The sequence below is a fragment of the Lolium perenne genome, chromosome 3 (genome assembly GCF_019359855.2).
Source record: "Lolium perenne isolate Kyuss_39 chromosome 3, Kyuss_2.0, whole genome shotgun sequence".
NCBI lineage: Eukaryota > Viridiplantae > Streptophyta > Magnoliopsida > Poales > Poaceae > Lolium > Lolium perenne.
This window is the reverse complement of record NC_067246.2, coordinates 296,984,571-297,002,170: the sequence shown is the minus strand read 5'-3', so window position 1 is coordinate 297,002,170 and position 17,600 is coordinate 296,984,571.

Sequence of the window (17,600 nt, the reverse complement as noted above, 5' to 3'; positions counted from 1 at the left end):
CTTGAGGATTTCTTTAGGTACTATAAAGGATGTCAAGCATGTCAGATGTTTGGGAAAATTCAGATGGTACCCGCATCAGCAATGAACCCCATCATCAAGCCTTGGCCATTTCGAGGTTGGGGCATGGATATGATCGGCAAAATCCATCCTGCATCGAGCAAAGGCCACGAGTGGATTTTGGCCATTACAGATTATTTCACTAAATGGGTGGAAGCCGTCCCTATGAAGTCAGTAAAATCAGAAGATGTTATCAATTTTATGAAAGAACATGTCATTCATAGATTCGGAATCCCCCAAACTATCACGACCGATGGAGGTTCGGTCTTCATTTCTAAAGAGTCCAGAAAGTTTTGCGACGACATGGGAATTAAGCTGATCCGATCGTCTCCATACTATGCTCAAGCAAATGGGCAAGCTGAAGCGTCCAACCAGAGCCTCATCAAGCTGATTAAGAGAAAAGTTGACGAGCACCCTAGACGTTGGCATGAGGTATTGTCAGAAGCTTTGTGGGCTTATCGCATGTCATGTCATGGAGCTATAAAAACCTCGCCATACCAGCTGGTCTATGGGCAAGAAGCCGTATTGCCTTGGGAAATTACGGCTGGATCGAGACGTGTTACGTTTCAGAATGATCTAACAACTGAAGAATATGCAGCCCTGATGAGTGATAGTATTGAGGATCTAACGGAACTCAGACTTTGGTCGTTGGAGAAGATTAAAGAAAACAAGGCCAAGGTAGCTCGCGCATACAATAAGAAGGTGAGACCAAAGGAGTTTCAGGTTGGTGATCTAGTATGGGAAGCTGTGTTGCCATTAGGAACTAAGGATAAAGCATATGGTAAATGGTCTCCTAATTGGCACGGATCGTACAGAGTCGACCAGGTTTTGAAGGGTAATGCATACATGCTCGAGCAGCTGGACGGTGTTAAATTCCCAGTAGCTGTCAATGGTCAACATCTCAAGAAATATTTCCCAAGCATGTGGGAGGACGGACAGTGAAATATGGGGGCCGATGCATAAAATCGGCCAGTAAAAATTTTTTTACGTACAAATCACAGCCGATGCACGGACATCGACTTTAGAAAAATATGCAAAACAACAAGATACAAGTACAGCCGATGCACAGACATCGACTTCAGACTAAAAGCCGATGCACAGCCATCGACTCTAGAGGTACAAACTCAATTGAGCAGTTATAATATTACATATAGAGGCTCTGCTGAAGGGATGCCTCGAGGATATGAAGGATGCAGCAGCAGAATGTCTGATACCTAAAATTAATGACTGGATGAGACATTAATTCAGGTGTTTACTGTTAAATTCCGACACTATGCTCGGATGGTGACCATTGAGGATTACCTTCAGGCCAGAGATCGTAGCATTGGCGTAAGATGATTTTGCCATTGGATTCGCTGTGGAGTTGAATCTGCGTGATTGAGATCTAAGATTCGCGTGGCCGTGAGTTGGATCTGTTCGAGCGGCGATTTGGGGATCTGAGTTTATTCTCTCAGGCGAAGGTTGCAGGTTACCGTGTGAATAAGCAACTGATTTGGCCTTACTCGCGTTTTATGGTAAAGGCCGATGCGTTGCCATCGGCTCTTTGCGCGTTGACTTGCTTTGACAGTCGGCAAAATTGACATGAAAGCAAAATCGACATAGAAACACTTTCTTCATTAATAGAAGGGGTTTTTTACAGAGAAGAGCCGATTGCTCAAGAAAAGAAAAACAAAAGAGGAGCCGATTACTACTAGTCCTATGCTAGTAGTCCCTAATCTAAGGGCCATCGCTGCCCTCGTCGTCGCCGTCGTAGCTGCCGTCGGCACTGCTGCCGGCGGGCTCCTCGTCGCTGCTCCCGTAGCCCTCGGCAGGGGCATCTTCCTCCTCGTCGTCGTCATCCGACCCCGCGCGGAAGCGCTTCGCCGGCGGGTATTCGTCGGAGGAATCGTCGTCCTCCTCTTCCTCCTCCTCGTCGGAGGAGGTGAAGTCGTCACAGGAGAAGAGGTCATCTTCGCTCTCCGCCTGCAGCTCCCCATCGGCGAGGAACTGGAAGTCATCATCTTTGTCGGTCAAGGACTTGTCATCCTCGGACCAGACGGAGGAGTCGTGGTCCTCCTTGTCCCACTTCTCTGGGGCGCGGAGGTCGTACGCCGCCAGCGAGTCCCACTCCGGCGTCGGCTCGCGAGAGGAAGAGGATAGGGAGGAAAGACCCGATGAGGCAGAGGAGGAAGAGGAAGACATGGTTGCAGAGGAGAGGGCTTTTCGATGGCTAGTGCGGAGCAAGAGGATGAAGAGGCGAACTCCTCGGCGCGGTTAAATAAAGGGGATATAGTGGAGATTTAATGTTACAGCGGTTTCCGAGGAAGTGGTGCCAAAGAACTGTCAAATCGTGCAGAGAAGTGGAGAAGGCAAGGCATCATGATGAAGGATACTGTGACGGTTCTGCTCTGCCACGACATGACCCGACGAAGAAAAAACAGAGTGGTTTTGGAATTATTATTGCCAAAACCAGGGGGCATGTGTTATCACCAGATTTTAACCAAGTCAGGAGTTGGGCCGGGATCGAGATGGGCTTGGAGAATCTGCACGGAAAATATTCATGAATCGGCCTTGTACAAGAGTTTGGGCTAGGTTGCCCGTGTATCTGTAAATTATAGTAGGTTACGTGTCGGTTAGAATTAAGAGATAGAGTTTAGCTCGTACACGGTTGGGTTTATTCCCAAGTTAGAAAGTCTACGGACTAAAAATATGTATCTAGGGTTATTGAGAAAGGAGGACGATCACGTTCACAACAAACCAATCTAGGCGCATCGCCACCCCTTGTTTCGAGGGTTTCTTCCGGGTAAGCGCTATGCTGCCTAGATCGCATCTTGCGATCTAGGCAGTATCTTGTTTATTTGTTGTTCATATGTTGCTCGTACTGAAGCCTTGTTGATGGCGAGCAACACTGTTATCTTGGATATGTTAGGGCTAGAATTGGTACTTTCTCGACGTATTTGCTTAGTTATGCTACCCCTGGATATCTAGCTGCCCTTGCACCCATCTTAGGTGTAAGGGCAGCACCTTGCTTAGTCTTTATTTAGTAGATTCGATCTGTTACGGTTGTTCCTTGTTCTTCAAGGATTAGTTTGATATCCATATGGTTAGGCCTTGCAAACGGGTTGAATGATCCAGTAGTGCGCAAGGTACGGTTTGCTAATCCTAGAAGGGACGTTCCGGGAATCAACTCCATGTTGGTTTTTAGGCCTTTTCTAGGGCTGGTTTTCTGTTATCTTTCGTGTCTGCCAGGCTCAACTACGTGTAGGACGTTCCGGTTATGTGGTGAAAACCCTAAATCGTCGTAGATCGTTTTAGCTTAGTTTTGATCAAGCAGGACCACCATGTTATCGTAGATCCAATACGAATCATGGGTGGATCGGCTCCCTGAGCCGATTCACAGGATAACCTGAGAGCCGATCGAGGCTCGTATTTAATGTTTACGTGTCTGCCATGCAGGAAATTAATCGAAGCACCTCATCACCTTCCTGACCAGGTATAGGTCAGGTGGCACGCCCTTGCACCAGCTTGGACGTGTGCCGGAGCATTGCGGGCCGTCGCCCGAGGGACCAGGACCCACCAGCAGTCCTGGGAGCCTCCCGGCTCTCCGTGTTGCCCGTCGCTGCTCGCCGGTGGGTTTTGGCAGGCAAAACCATGAGATCATGTAAATCACTTATACCGGAAAGTTACTTTGATTACATCAAATGCCACTGCGTAAATGGGTGGTTATAAAGGTGGTATTAAGTATCCGGAAAGTATGAGTTGAGGCATATGGATCAACAGTGGGATTTGCCCATCCCGATGACGGATAGATATACTCTGGGCCCTCTCGGTGGAATGTCGTCTAATGTCTTGCAAGCATATGAATAAGTTCATAAGAGACCACATACCACGGTACGAGTAAAGAGTACTTGTCAGGAGACGAGGTTGAACAAGGTATAGAGTGATACCGATGATCAAACCTCGGACAAGTAAAATATCGCGTGACAAAGGGAATTGGTATCGTATGTGAATGGTTCATTCGATCACTAAAGTCATCGTTGAATATGTGGGAGCCATTATGGATCTCTAGATCCCGCTATTGGTTATTGGTCGGAGAGAGTACTCAACCATGTCCACATAGTTCGCGAACCGTAGGGTGACACACTTAAGGTTTGATGTTGAAATGGTAGAACTTGAATATGGAATGGAGTTCGAAGTATTGTTCGAAGTCCCGGATGGGATCCCGGACATCACGAGGAGTTCCGGAATGGTCCGGAGAATAAGATTCATATATAGGAAGTCATTTTATAAGATTTAAAATGATCCGGAAGATTTTATGGAAGGTTCTAGAAAAGTCCGGAAGAAATCAATTTGGAAGGCGCAGTCCCGAAGGGACTCCACCTCCCATGGCCGGCCAACCCTAGAGGGGGGAGTCCAAGGTGGACTCCACCAAGGGGGCCGGCCACCCCCCCTCATGGAAGGGTGGGAATCCCACTTGGGTGGGAGTCCCACCTTGGGTAGGTTTCCCTACTACATGGAAGGTTTTGGGTTGGGGTCTTATTCGAAGACTTGTATTCCAACACTTGGGGGTTCCACCTATATAATGAGGGGCCAAGAGGAGGGGGCCGGCCACCACAACACCACCACCTTGGCCGCACCCCAAGGAGGCCGGCTGTCGAGGGTACTCCTCGCCAATGCCCTCTGATAGGGGCTTAGGGTTGATGGAATCCTGCAAGCTGACACGAGACATCGGTTCACAGACAAGCGGGGAGAGCGATTTACCCAGGTTCGGGGCCCTCGATGAGGTAAAACCCTTACGTCCTGCCTGTCTGTTCTTGATTATGATGATAATGGGTTACAATGGGATGCCGAATAGTTCGGCTGAGATCTCGTCGAGATGGCTATTGCTAAGGTGACCTAGCTCTAAGCTTTTGCTGGCTAAGATTGCTAAGATTGATCGTGTCCCTCGGCAGCCCCTCTCCTGGCCTTTATATAGGAGGCCAGGTCTCAAGAGGCTTAACCGAATACGACTAGGTTTACAGTAGTTTTAGATCCGATCTTTCCTTGTTCGGCTGCTTCCTTGTCTTGCCCGTCAAGGAACCTTCTGGTGCACCGTCCTAGCGGCCCATCCCGCCTTCAGGTGCCTTCATGGGCCTCCAATTGGTCAATACAGGATAGGGCAATGTCGGTTACCCGAAGGGTAGTGCCCACGTCAGTAGCCCCCGAGTGTCTAGCCGAAGATAGTTCGGGTAGAGACTAAATCATGTCTTCATCTGATGTTCTTCTCCTTCATTGCCCTTGTTCATCTTGAATCTGCTCCGTCTTCATTTTATTGGGTGCGCGTCAGCGCTCCCGATGGGAGTAGCCCCCGAGTCTAGGTACGGATGCTTGCAATCCGTGCGTAGACTTGAGTTGTACCACTCGAATATTCTCCTCTGCCAATGTTTTCCGCAAATCTCCATAGGTCATCCGATATATTTTCTTTATGCAAGGGATAATGAGTAATGTGCCCAACTTTTGTTGGTTAATAGCCGATGGCAAAACAACGTTACCCTACTCAGAATCAAGTCCCCGGGCATGATCCTGGAGTGCAAAAAACTTTTATCGGGTACGCATCGCGCGCTCCCGATGGGAGTATCTCTCAAGTCTGGATGCGAGTGATTGTAACCGAGTGCAGACTCGAGCTATTCAAACAACATTTCTTCAATCCCCTTTTTCCTTCGACTGCTCATTCTGTCGAGTCTTCATTTTATCGGGTGCGCGTCAGCGCTCCCGATGGGAGTAGCCCCCGAGTCTGGGCGCGGGTGTTTGCAGCCGGGTACAGACTTAAGTCGAGCAATTATCTCTTCCTCCAAAACATTTTTCTCTCGAATCTTCATTTTATCGGGTGCGCGTCAGCGCTCCCGATGGGAGTAGCCCCCGAGTCTAGGTACGGATGCTTGCAATCCGTTCGTAGACTTGAGTCCCTCATCCGATAACTTTCCATTTTTCCTTCGAATGCTTCTAGCTTTTTTTATGACGTCACTGTTGACGTGTAACTGTTGTGGGCTGACTGACAGGACTTGACCTGACGGGCCTACCCTAGCTCTGCGCGGGCAGTTTTTAGGGCTTGACCAGTGCACGCGTAGCGATCGAGGTGTCTCCTCGATTTTCGCACAACGTGGGAATAATGGGCCGCCGGTTCCACTCCTTCTTCAAGCGCCACGTGCTTACACAGCTCTTAACTTCTCCTCAAAATCTCCAAAGGGCGAAAAATCCCTAATCTCCTCTACGGTTTCCATAGCATCTTCTCATCCTTCTCCTTCTCCCTCCTTTTGTCGTCGCTGCGCCGCCACCACTGCTTTTCCAATCTTCATCAGATCTCACAATGATGAAGAAGAAGAATCCTGCTGCCGCCGCCAGTTCCACCAGCGGAGGCGCCGCCGCCAAATCCTCTTCTTCTCTTCTGAAGGGGAGCGCTCCGAGCGCTCCTCCCCCAGCTCCGGCGCCGCCAGCGCCGTCGAGTTCAAAGGTCAAGCCCGGAGATTGGGTGGCATCAACCGTCACCAAGCGTGACGAGAAGAGATCCCGAAGCCTGGGATTGATATCTTCCGACGAGGGAAACGTGATCCTTCCAGGTGCGATTTCTCGGCCTGATCCCCCTGCTGGCTTTACCGTGATGTTCTTATCTTTCCTGTACCGAGGCCTTTCGCTTCCCACTCATGGATTCCTCCTCCACCTCTTGCGGACGTACGAAATTCAACTATGGCAACTTACCCCCAACTCAATCCTCCACGTTGCTGTGTTCATCACCCTTTGCGAGGCGTTTCTGGGTATCGAACCTCATTTCGGGCTGTGGAAAAAGATCTTCTATGTGAAGAGGTACAGCAACAGTAATGGATACTTTGTCACCGGAGGAGTGGGGTTTGTAGCTCGTTCGGAGGTCAATTACTTCAATTTCCCAATGAGAGAGTCTGTGCAAGGGTGGAGGCTGAAATGGTTTTATATCAAGGACTCCCTGTCACCCGAATCTCAGCTTCCTTGCTTTGCCGATGTCTCCGAAGCCAAGCCCAAGAATTCCTGGAAGAATATCCTCTCACCCGATGAAAGAGTAGTAGCCGAAGAACTATTTACCAAATTCCTTCGAATCAAAGAGGCCGACGGCCAGACTATGATCGGCACATAGGTGGCAGCGGTATTCTTGAAACGTCGAGTGCAACCAGTCATGGCCAGAGTTCACCCGATGTGGTTGTACTTAGGTCCAAAGGACGAGACCAGGATTAACGCTGTCGATCTGTCGGGAAAGGAGTTGCTTGACGAAGTTCGTCGTCTTACTTCCTTTAGCCAGGAAGATTCGATTCCGCTGATTTCTTCTTATGCTCCCCTTGACGCTGACCATCCACCATCAACGGTATTTTTCTTTCTTTTACGTTCCTACTATGCTGCTTTTACTTAGCCAACATGGTTTCCATTGTTCTTACTTGTTATTTTCTTTGACAGATCCCCATAGTTTCCGGAAATATGCATGATTCACCGGATGATACTTCGGAGGGGAGAGGATCCTCAATCCCCGTAGATTTTCACACTGTCGAGCACACTGGCCCAGAGGACGAATATAATGGTCCGATAGATTTTGAAGTTGCTCACACCGGCCTTCCTTCCTCAGCCGATGACGCTGGTGACGCAGATGGATTAGTGCGTAATGATGATGCTGATCGTGATACCTTTGTTGATGCAGCTGTTGAGGAGGCCAGGGCTTCACCTGCGAAGAGATCAACCAGCGGCTTTGCCGATGAAGATGATCTCTTCGACATGTAAGCAGTTTCTTTTCTGAAGTTACATTTGCCCTTTTATTTTTCATACTCCTTTTATAACCATTGTCAGGCATTCATCTTTGCAGCGACGAAGGCTTTATCGAGCCTCCGACTAAGAAAGCCAAATCTGACGCTGCCCCGCCAGTCGTAGTAGCCTCCGAAGCTTCGGCTCCTAAGGCAGCCCCTACGGCTCAAGCATCGACAGCTTCTTCTCTTTCTAAGGGGAAAGATGCTTCTCCAACTGCTGCCGCCGCAACTCCTCCTTCTATAAGTCCTTTTCTAATTGTGATGCAAATCTCTTGGAGCGTGCTTTGCTTAACAATTTCTTGGTAAAACATCCTTCTTTCTTAAGGACCTGCGAGGCGTTATTTCCTCTTTGGAGGCCTTCGCCTCCCAATTCACTTCTCTGGAAGCTAACAAGGCTCGGCTACAAAAGTAAGTCAAATCTTTCTCCTCAAAATTGGATGGCGCAGTCAAGATAGCTGCTGAGGCTCGCCAAGAAGTCGACTCTTTGAAGGAGGAACTGGGCAAGCTGAAGGAGAAGCTGAAGGAGGAGGAAGCATCCAGGCTGGTGGCTGAAGCTCGGGCAGCCGAAAAGGATGAAGTCCTTCGTCAGTCTTCTTTGGCCTTGCTTGGTAATTTTTTATACACCTCTGTCGATTGATGCACTTATGGATTCGATCCTTTGGCCAATGTATTTTTTCCTTTCTTTCTTCTGCAGAGGCAGTGAACATCCCTGCTGATGCCCTGGACAGAGTTCCAAACAATTCTTCGGCAAACGCTATGTCGATGATTCTTGCCTCTCACCAGCTTACGCGGGAGCTTCTTGTAAAGGGAAAGGGTGCCCTGGCGCGGATGCACTTGATGATTTTTCCCAAGATCAAGCAGGACAAGACCCTGGGGCAGCTGATCGATGCCTTCGCGGTTGACACCAAGGAGGTTATCGAGGTATTCAAGCGTACATCACGCACTTATGGTGCTGTCCTTGCCTTCCAGCTTATGATGGGTTACGGCTTTAAGGGTGATATCGAAGAGATGACTAAGGAGCTGCCGAAAGAGCAAGACGGGCAGCTTGTTGACTTAAGCGCCTTTAAAGCGTCTGCCCTTACTTGTGCTCGCCAGCTCCTTGAACTAGTTTCATCAAGGAAGTCGTCGGCTGGACCCAGTTTATCGACTCAGACCCAGGCCCCTTAAATTTTGTAGCAAACTTATGCCTGAGCTTGATGTGAAACATTGTTCTGCCGCAAAACTTATGCTTGTAATAAACTCCGTGCTAGCAATGTTGTTAGCACACTTTTGTTATAATATTTCTTCTTGTACTTCTCCCGATGGGAGTTACTTCGGATGTTCAGCTGTACCATATCCATCATCCTTTTGTAACGGTGTTTTCTGCAGGTCTTCCCAGTACCCTCGTTTGTTGACGACTCTTCGAGTGCTCTTCCTGAAAGTGATCGGATCCAGCGCATGAAGGATCGGATTACGCAGATGGAAAAGGACCTGCGCATCACTTATGCCTTAGCTGCTATTGTCAATAAGAAGAGCGAGATTGCAGCCGACGTGGAACGGTACACTCTTACTGAGCTGCATAAAGCTACCGAGAGTTTGAACTGTAAGTTCCCTGATTTCTTTGCCTTTTATCAACAACGCCTTGTCTGACTCTTTATCGATTCTTTTGCCAGTCATAGCTTTGAACCGTGCGGAAGAGAACAAGCGGATACACGAGCGAGTGCATGCTTTGACCCAGCTTTCCTCATCCGAAGAAATTTTCTGGCGGGAGCACTCGAAGGCTTCGGCTGTCGCGAAATTTCAGGATCGGGTCCAACAAGTCCACCAATTCTTTGACAAGTGCTACAAAGCTATGAGGGTGGTTTGGAAGACGATGTTTCCTTTGAATGCAATTCCCCCTACGCTTTTGACTTTGATGTCGGAGTTTGGAAACGCCAGGAAGGTTCGGGACTTGGTGCGAGCTCAAGTTTTCGCAGGGGCCAAGTGTACGCTTGCCCTTGTGCTTGCTCGTTATCCCTCAGCATGTTTGCTATCTATTGCCAACGCAACTGGTGATTTCGAAGAACTGTACCCGAAGGTATTATTGCCCGCCAATATAATTATCGACAGGCTTGAGGAGGAGTCAAAGGTACCTGAAGAAAGGGAAACTCCGCAAGGGTGATATCAGGGTGTAAAGTTATTTTTGTAAAGTGAATTGCATTGGCTAGTCTATCCAAGTGTTAGGATTGTTAAGCCGAAACTTTTTATTTGGTAAATACATGAATATGTACTTTTACCGTGCCGTTGGCAAATTTTTGAAGGAGCAAATCTTAATTGCCCGTTAAATGTATGTATACTAGTTGGTCAGCAAATCATTATGAGTGATCAGCTCGTGTTGCAGGTTTTGCTAAACCTGTTGTATGCGCAACTTTGCTTTCAACCGATTATAAGTTTCGACAGTCACTCCCGAATATTTCGGGTGCAATGATTCTGCCGATGAGCCCGTTGTTCTTTGATATTTCCATAAGTAAAATATCGAACGTGGGTTGTATTTATATTTTCCAAACTCTTGCTTTGTATGACACTCGTAGAGGCATCTGAAGCAGAGGGAAGGATTAATGTCCTTGTTTTTCTTTGCAGCACTCGTAGAGGCTTTTCCCTTGGGGCGCGATCCTCTGCCGTGCGTTACGTTACACCGTTGCTTGCAAGCATGGTTCACGGTGGCATGGTCATAGATGCTTTAGATTACTGCAATGCTCAACAAGGAATCGAAACTTAAGTTCTCATTAATACGTAACTAGAGGGCGAAAAAAGGGAGGCCCTGTGTAAAGTAAAGGGGAAAAATTTAAATGCTAAGGAAGTGCTTAATCAAGGAAGGGGTTCTTCTCATCTTCGACAGCATCTTCTGACTTCTTCGCCATGCTAGTGGTAGTTGTGGCGTTGTTGGTTTCACCAGGGGTCTGGGCAGTTATTGCCAGCGTCTTGCTGTTTCCTGTGCCTTCTATGCCGTCCTCTGCCGAAGCTTTTGTTGCAGGAGCTTCTGCTGCCGAGGCTTCAAGGGCAAGGTTGGCTGGCTTCTTCTTGGTTTCCCTGTCATGTTTTTCCTCCTTGATTTCTCGTATCGTCAGCTTGGGCGGAGGGTCGACAATTTCTCGTTGTGGCCCAAACTTTGCAGCAATCCTTTGAAAGTCACGATCACAATTGTCTGAGCGTGAGAAACTTCCATGGACTGTGATGTTCATCCCGTTGTTCCCAGGCATTTTCAGCTTGAGGTATGCATAGTGCGGCACAACCATGAACTTGGCATAAGCTGGTCTCCCGAGTATGGCGTGATACTGTGATTCCCAGTTCACTACCTCAAACTCGATCTTCTCCTTCTTGAAATTGTCGGTTTTGCCGAAGACGACGTTCAGGTGCACTTTGCCAAGAGAGTACGCTGGTGAAGTAGGGAGGATCCCATGGAAGCGAGTGTCTGATTCTTCTAGCATTCTCATGGTGATCCCCATACTTTGGATTGTGTCAAGGAATATCAGGTTGAGTCCACTTCCTCCGTCCATGAAGACTTTGCTCATCTTGAACCCTCCTATCTGTGCCTCGACCACGAGGGCAACGTGTCCTGGTTTTGGTATAGTCATCGGGTGATCCGCTCGGCTGAACGTGATGTTCTGAGAGGACCACTCGACATACTCAGGGATGTTCGCCATGATGCTTTCTGCCAGGTTGATTTCTCGGGTGATCTTCTTCATTTCTCTCCTTGAAATGCATGTCCTGTGGATCATACTCATCTGCCCACGTGGTGGTGGAAATGCCTCGTTGGGTTGATGAGGTTGAGCTTGCTGGACCTGATGTTGCAGTGGGGGTGGTGGTGGTGGCGGTGGTAGCTGTTCGGCACACTTTGGATGAGTTTATGCATATCGATGAACTGCCGACAGTCCCTGAGCAGGTGGCTAGACTGTACTTTACCATCCTTGGAATCGGTATATGAATGCAGGTAGCAAGGGGCGTTGATCTGCTCAGCGTAAGGTAGTTCGGGGGCTCTCTGTTGTCGCGGTTTATAGTTGCCACGGTTCTCAGAGTTGTTCCGATTACCGTCCTGTCGATCATCTCGCCTGTCATCGTACCGATCATCCTGCCGATCAGAGTAGCCTGCGGCCACCAAGTTGTTGTCATCGTAGCTGCGGTTCTTCCTTCTCTTGTTGCGATCCCTTCGACCACCCGAATCATGCTTCGGCTGGTCATCTTCTTAAATCGTCAACAACTGCCGTGGCTTTTGAACGTTGTCTTCGCCATCGGCCCAGCTGTTGGCGATTTCCATTAACTTGGTTATGGTTTTCGGCTTCTTGCGTCCAAGTTCCTCTATATAGCTTTCATGTCGGATGCCATCACTGAAGGCGTCGATTGCTCTGTCGACAGATACGTCTTCCGCAGCGTTCAGGAGCTTGGTGAATCTCCCGATGTATGCGCGCATCGATTCCTTCTGCTTTTGCTGACAATGCCGTAACTCTTCAATCCCGACAGGCCTTTTGTAGGTTGCTTGGAAGTTGGCGACGAAGGCTTCCACTAGGTCGTCCCATGACTTGATGGAACCCTTCGGCAGACCTCTTAGCCAGGCTCGCGCTGAGTCCTTTAGGTAAAGCTGCAGGCACTGCATTGCTGCTATCTGATTCCCTTTTTGCAGAATCACTGTATGTAGATAATCCTCTATCCAGGATCTTGGTTCCTGCTGCCCATCGTACTTGGCAGCGTCGGTAGGGGTGGGTTTGAACTTTTTAGGTGGCATTGCCTCCCGAATTTTGTAGCTTAAACAATCGGCTCCCCTAAGCTCGCTGTCGTTTTCCTGTGTATCGTCCGAAGAATCACTGTCAATTTCCTCTCTGGTGGCGCGTCGCCGCCTTGCTTTGTCGATCCTACTCTGAGTAATTTCATCCCGAGCGTCTCTTGCGTGATGCTTTGAGCCGCTGGCCTGCAACGTGGTCTTGTCCTTCCGCGGAACTAGATTATCTCCTAATATCGCGAGACTTTCTAAGGCACCACGATGAGCCTGAGCCATGGATCCTTCGGGATGCTGGTTAATGAGGTACGCTGCGAGGTTGGCTGTTGCTCCCGCAACGGTTTTTGGCCGTGGCATGCCCGCGGTGTCCGTAGTCATAAAGGACTTGGTCAAGTTTGACGTTATCTCCCTTGCATCATCTTCCGAAAGCCTGGTCATTCTTGATCGATGTTTGCCTCCTCTGTGGGTACTTCGAGAGGCACTTCCCTGCGAGCCCCTTCGTCGCTCACTGGATCGGTCTGCCGCAGATAGGCGTCTCTTGAGGGTGGCTTGCTCCTTAGACAGGCGCTCCCGATTTTTCTCCAATATGGAGTGGTAAGCGTTAAGAGTGCCAACCGTGGTTCCCGCCAGAAGTGGTGTGTTGTTAAGCACGGCTGCCTTGGCTGCTGCCCACTCCTCCTCTGCGATGGTGTGGTCGCTGTTGTTGTTGCTGGCGTTGTTCTCAAAACTAGCTCGCCTGCTGGAACGGGGGGTGCGATCTCCATATCCTCTGTTAGCAACATAAACTTGGAGGGGCGCCACTCTTCGGGTGTTTCCTTGGGTGATGCTGTCGATGTTGTCTTCTCCCGACGAATAGTAGGCATTGCAGATGAACGGCGTGTCGCTCGACCCTAGCCCGTGCCTAGTGTCGCAGTTCATGCAGTAGTACGAGGTTAGCTCCGAGGATGCAGGATCATCGGATCCGACCGTCATGGAGGATGCCGAACGGGGAGTCAAAGGCGCGGACGGACTCGACAGGCTTGTCAGGCCAGCCGAAAGGTCGAGTGACGACGATGCGCTTGGACTCGTTGACCTGGAGATGGGAGACTCCAGCAGCCGAAGAATTCCTTCTGAGTTGACGTTGTAGTGGACGCTCCCGAAGGCCATCTCCATGTTGCCTTGTAGACCGGAGAAAGTCGAGCGAGACGAATCGCTATGTGGGGTGAACTCGTAGGAGCCGAAACGAATCGGGCTTCCCAGACGAGGTGATGACGGTGTTGATGAAGCTGCCGATGACATGGCGGGTTCAGCCGATGTCCGATCTTGTGCTGACAGGTTTCCCACAGACGGCGCCAATTGTCGAGGGTACTCCTCGCCAATGCCCTCTGATATGGGCTTAGGGTTGATGGAATCCTGCAAGCTTACACGAGACATCGGTTCACAGACAAGCGGGGAGAGCGATTTACCCAGGTTCGGGGCCCTCGATGAGGTAAAACCCTTACGTCCTGCCTGACTGTTCTTGATTATGATGATAATGGGTTACAATGGGATGCCGAATAGTTCGGCTGAGATCTCGTCGAGATGGCTATTGCTAAGGTGACCTAGCTCTAAGCTTTTGCTGGCTAAGATTGCTAAGATTGATCGTGTCCCTCGGCAGCCCCTCTCCTGGCCTTTATATAGGAGGCCAGGTCTCAAGAGGCTTAACCGAATACGACTAGGTTTACAGTAGTTTTAGATCCGTTCTTTCCTTGTTCGGCTGCTTCCTTGTCTTGCCCGTCAAGGAACCTTCTGGTGCACCGTCCTAGCGGCCCATCCCGCCTTCAGGTGTCTTCATGGGCCTCCAATTAGTCAATACAGGATAGGGCAATGTCGGTTACCCGAAGGGTAGTTCCCACGTCACCGGCCACCCCCTCTCCCCAAACCCTAGCCGCCCCACTCCCCCCCCCTCTCCCGCAACGCTTAGCGAAGCTCCGCCGGAGATCCCCATCACCACCGCCACCACGCCGTCGTGCTGCCGGATTCAAGGAGGAGCTACTACTTCCGCTGCCCGCTGGAACGGGGAGGTGGACGTCGTCTTCATCAACACCGAACGTGTGACCGAGTACGGAGGTGCTGCCCGATCGTGGCACCGTGATCAAGATCTTCTACGCGCTTTTGCAAGCGGCAAGTGATCGTCTACCGCAGCAATAAGAGCCTACTCTTATAGGCTTTGGAAATCTTGAAGGGTGAGTCTCGATCATCCCCTCGTTGCTCCCGTCTTCTAGATTGCATCTTGGCTTGGATTGCGTTCTCGCGGTAGGAAAATTTTTGTTTTCTATGCAACGAATCCCTACAGTTCCAGGATCGTCAGCAGGCTGGCTCTTCAGGATCTTCTGCAGTTGCACTCTCTGATCAGGACATTCTCAGGGGTCTTCGTGGTCTGCTCGCTACTACAGACTCTACCTCGCCGGGCGCTGCTTTGGATCGGTAGCTCTTCTGGCACTGCGCGACCACCACTTTCTACACAGTCAGGTACGTCCCCGTGGTATCTGGATTCTGGAGCTTCCTTTCATATGACCTCTGAGTCTTCTATTCTGTCTGCTCTTTGGTCTCTTATTTCTCCTGTCCGTGTTGTCACGGCTGATGGTACCTCTATTCCTGTTTCTAGTAGAGGCACCCTTTCTACTCCCTCTTTCTCTGTCCGTGATGTTTCTCATGTTCCTCGCCTTCAGATGAACCTTTTCTCTACTAGCCAGCTCACCAATTCTGGTTGTCGCGTCATTCTTGACGCTGAGTCTTGTGCGGTTCAGGATCATGCACACAGGCCCTGGTTGGAGTTGGCCCTCGTAGCCGTAAGTCTCCGGGGCTTTGGGAGTTAGACTGGCTTCGTGTTCCTTCCGCTGCCACTCCATCTGCCAGTTCTCCTCCGGTTGTTGCCTCTGTCACCGGCTCTTTTCAGCAGTGGCATCATCATCTTGGTCACCTTTGTGACTCTCGCCTGTCGTCTTTGGTTCATCGTGGCCTTCTGGGGTCTGTCTCTGGAGATGGGTTGTTACATTGTCAGGGTTGTAGGTTAGGCAAACCGATTCAGCTTCCCTATCCTACTAGTGTGTCTGTCTCTCACGACCATTCAATTTAGTCCATTCAGATGTTTGGGGTCCGGCTCCCTTCGCTTCGAAAGGGGGCCATCGATACTATATCTTATTCATTGATGATTTTTCACGGTACACCTGGGTGTTTTTCATGCGCTCTCGCAGTGAGGTGCTCTCTATTTATCAGCGCTTTGCGGCCATGGTCCGCACTCAGTATTCCTCACCCATTTGCGTGTTCCGTGCTGATTCTGCTGGTGAGTATATCTCCCAGCACCTTCGTGGTGTCCTTGCTGAGGAGGGCACCCTCGCTCAGTTTTCTTGTCCCGGCGCACATGCTCAAAATGGTGTCGCCGAGCGTAAGCATCGTCATCTTCTTGAGACCACCCATGCTATGATGATTGATTCTTCTCTTCCGCCACATTTCTAGGCTGAGGCTATCACTACGTCGGCCCACCTCATTAACATTCAGCCTTCCGCTGCTCTACAGGGTGGCATTCCTCTCGAGCGTCTCTCTGGTGTTTCTCCAGACTACTCGACTCTCCGTTCATTTGGTTGCGTTTGCTATGTTCTTCTCCCTCCTCGCGAACGCACCAAACTGACCGCTCAGTCTGTTGAGTGTGTTTTTTCTCGGATACAGTGATGAGCATAAGGGCTATCGCTGTTGGGACCCTGTTGGTCGTCGGATGCGCATCTCTCGTGACGTCACGTTTGATGAGACGCGTCCCTTCTATCCTCGCCCCACCCCGGGTACTAACCGGTGGATGATATCTCTTTTCTTCTTTTTCCGGATGCACCCCCTGCTGTCCCTCCTCCTCTCCCTCCTACTTCTGATGCGCCTCCTTCGGCGCCATCCTCTCGTTCGTCTAGTCCACCTAGTACTCCTCGTTCTCCGGCTTCGGATCCTTCCGATGTTGTCCCTCTTCTTCTTCTGATGAGTTGTCTTCTGCCGATGAGCTTCCTCCTTCACGGCCTGTTCGTCAGCGTCGTGCTCCAGTTCGTTACTCTCCTAGTCAGTATGGTCTCTCTGTTGTTTCCGAGCCGACTTCTTATCGGGATGCCGAGCGTCATCCTGAATGGCAGCTTGCCATGGCTGAGGAGATCGCTGCGCTTGAGCGCACTGGCACTTGGGATCTTGTTTCTCCCCCTTCTGGTGTTCGTCCTATCATGTGTAAGTGGGTCTATAAAATTAAGACTCGCTCTGATGGATCTATTGAGCGCTATAAAGCGCGTCTTGTGGCTCGTGGCTTTCAGCAGGAGCACGGCCGTGACTATGATGAGACATTTGCCCATGTGGCTCATATGACTACTGTGCGTACCCTTCTTGCTGTTGCTTCTGTTCGCCGCTGGTCTGTCTCCCAGCTTGATGTTCAGAATGCTTTTCTTAATGGCGAGTTGAGTGAGGAGGTTTACATGCAGCCTCCTCCTGGGTATTCTGTTCCTGATGGGATGGTTTGTTGTCTTCGACGTTCTCTCTATGGTCTCAAACAGGCCCCTCGTGCCTGGTTTGAGCGCTTCGCCTCTGTGGTGACTGCTGCTGGTTTCTCTCCTAGTCTTCATGATCCAGCACTTTTCGTTCACACTTCTCCTCGTGGACGTACTCTTCTTCTTCTCTATGTTGATGATATGATCATTACTGGTGATGATCCTGAGTATATTTCCTTCGTCAAGGCTTGTCTTCGCGATCAATTTCTTATGACTGATCTTGGTCCTCTTCGCTATTTTCTTGGCATTGAGGTTTCCTCCACTTCTGATGGCTTTTCTATCTCTCAGGAAAAGTACATTCAGGATCTTCTTGCTCGTGCTGCTCTTGGGGATGAGCGCACGGTCGATACTCCTATGGAGCTTAATGTTAAGCTTCGTCCTACTGATGGTGATCCTCTTCCTGATCCCACTCGTTATCGTCATCTTGTTGGGAGTCTTGTTTATCTTGCTGTCACTCGTCCTGATATTTCTTATCCTGTTCATATTCTGAGTCAGTTTGTCTCA